Here is a 2,822-nt window from a genome sequence, read left to right on the forward strand (position 1 = left end):
AGATACACTATTTTCCGTGCATATACACCGGAAAATTTAGTGACAAATTATTAAAGTGAATGCCCTGCACTCTGGCGGTGAAATAAAAAAGCTAAACAGCGTTTCAGCTACAAGTCGACACTGTGTAACATTGTGTCACACAGTGTATGACTGTGTTCTGTAGCTGGAAAGCACCCTTAGACGGATGCACCTTTATTGGACACTATATTATTGGACACCGCATTTTTTGACACCGCATTTAAATGAGTGAGACGCGTAGGGATCTTGCTAAAAGCACATACACACACACACACGTTCGGCCCCCCTTCCCGCACCCGCCCCGCCGGTAGGAAGCGTGGACCACCTTGTAACGTTTGTGTCCAATAATGCAGTGTCGAAAAATGCGGTGTCGCAAAATACGGTGTTTAATAATTCCTACCAGCGGGGTGGGTGCGGGGAATGGGGCCGAAGGCCTCCCTCGCCCCCCCTCCCCCGCGTGTGTGTATGTGCTTTTAGCAAGATCCCTAAGCATCTTACTCATTTAAATGCGATATCGAAAAATGCGGTGTCCAATAATGTGGTGTCCGATAAAGGGCGCCCCTACTTAGACCTGCTTTCGTTGAAAGTACTTACGGATTCTGTGATTGTGCTTTTCAGATCGTTTTGGATGAAAGAATGTTTCTTTAGAAGTGTAACGAAGACGAGTCATATTGCATGGTAAATGACGAAGATGTCATTTTCGACGACGAAACGGTGAAAAAGGAGAGACTGTTCAGTTCTATTACAAGAATAAACAATAGGAGACGTCATTATGTTCTCCGGTTCGTTATTCCTTTGTATTAATTCTATTTATAATTTGATAACTAGCATATTAGTACCTAACCTAAAACCTAAAACTTTTGAAATTTGGTATGCACGCTGTAGTTTTGAATAGGACTGTTACTTTTTCGAGGCTTCGAATTAAGCTTCGAAAGACTTCGAAGGAACGAAGGAATCTTCGAAGGATCGAAGCTTCGAAGGATTTGCTAACGCACGAATGAGGGCGTTACGGGTGACCGGTTCGTTGCACGAAATGGGCGCTTGTCGCGATCATGCGCAATGACGGGAGAGTCAGGCTGCGAGGCGCCTGATGGAAAGTTCGTTGACTTCCTCCTTGGGCCCGATCTCATCGACCGAGAGGACGTGCGCATAGGATTGTGAACTCCTTTTTCCACTGATTTTCTGCGAGAGGTGCTTTATTACGCGCTGAGAGATACTGCGAGTTTGCTTTTTCACAGAGCAAGCGCTAGAAGGACCGACGAGGTTAGTTGGCTTGGGATTCGGGTCATCTCATTTAGCCGACGCCTTGCTTTACGACGGATCCATCCGTCGCCATTTTGAGTCCCGTTACACACCAGATTCTTCTGGACGAGGGAGGTGCGCACCCCGCGATTTTATCGGGGGTTGCCTGCTGTTGGCTCTGATAGATTGATGCTGGCCGTACAGATGGATCGTCTGGATTTCCAAAAGGTACTTTCTCTCTCTCTTTTCAACTTTGAGAAACGTTGCGGATGCGACTGCGACGCACGCAGGCAACTGCATTATCTGAGACTCGTCGCATCTCGCTTTCGCAACGCACGCAAGCAAGCAATTGCACACTCTGAGACTCGTCGCGGCTCTTAGCCGCGACGCACGCAGGCAACTGTATCCTGTGAGATTCGTCACGGTTCGCAGCCGCGACGCACGCAGGAAACTGCACTCCTTGAGATCATCACGGCTTACAACCGTGATGTCCATCGTCAATTATTGTAGTTTGATATCGTTATGGCTTAGAGTTGTGACGTACTCAATCAACTTCTCTACATTGAAGATCGTTGCGGCGGTCGCTGTGACGTCGAAGTGTGACTTCAGTCATACTGACACGTTGCGAACGCTGTTGCGATGTTTATAACCAATTGAATTAATATTATTCGACTATTCACAGCTCCAACTTAGTTAAAGGATATAGAGCTTAAGGAACATTCAACGCTCTAGTTAACACCCAGATAACTTCCTAGGATCGCCACAATACTTATTACAGTCGATGACTTAAGGACATTTATCTTTTATTTTTCTGTTTGGTTTTACGAAGCAAAGGTTAGATTTACTGTATTATATTTATTTTCGTTATTCGCGATTTTTAATATTGACTTAAAGTGCTCTCTGGCGTTGCTCGGTGCGACAAAGTCCGTATTATTTTCTAAATCTAATTTTTGTCATTTATATAATAATTTTAGGAATTACGTTAAGTTTCTTCCCATCAATCGTTCCGTGAAAAATTCAACGATATTACTTTTATACAAACATTTTATCTGTGATTTTGTGTAATACCGAGTATTATATGTATGATACACCATGTAAACATATATATTACAGTATAAGTACTAAATAATATTAAATTGTTACTTATGTATATATATTTTTACAAATTTCAAAGAATTTAAAGGACTCAGAGCCGTGACAGGATGGTAGTGTCTAAATATTATATTCTAAATTTATTGCGAAAAAATATCACCTCGGCCAGGGTTTGAACCTGGACCTCCCTCTCGCTAGGCGGGCGTCTCAACCAATTCGACCACCGAGGCACATGGCAATACTCATCGCAATAAACAGTCTAATGTTGATTCCCAAGTGCCACCTATCGTGACAGTATTCGAAATCGAAAACTGTGCGCCGACTTGGTTTGTCAGTCTTAAGACAAAGTACCATCTGCACAATGTATCCCCATTATTACGTTCCCCCCTCCCCCGATTTAATAATTAAAATGAGAGTAAGAAACGCGTTTTCACGTCTGCGTAATTAAATAATTAAGACTGACAAACCAA

At 43.3% G+C, this 2,822-nt stretch overlaps 1 non-coding gene across 1 annotated transcript; it reads right to left on the minus strand.

Annotated features, from left to right (window-relative positions):
- Positions 1 to 2,509: 2,509 nt before the first annotated feature.
- Positions 2,510 to 2,582, minus strand: Trnaa-agc. The gene has a single exon. It is a non-coding gene; the product is annotated as a tRNA-Ala (tRNA).
- Between the last annotated feature and the right edge of the window lie 240 nt (positions 2,583 to 2,822).

The sequence above is a fragment of the Vollenhovia emeryi genome, unplaced genomic scaffold, assembly GCF_000949405.1.
Source record: "Vollenhovia emeryi isolate VEMERY1.0 unplaced genomic scaffold, V.emery_V1.0 DF940881.1, whole genome shotgun sequence".
Lineage (NCBI taxonomy): Eukaryota > Metazoa > Arthropoda > Insecta > Hymenoptera > Formicidae > Vollenhovia > Vollenhovia emeryi.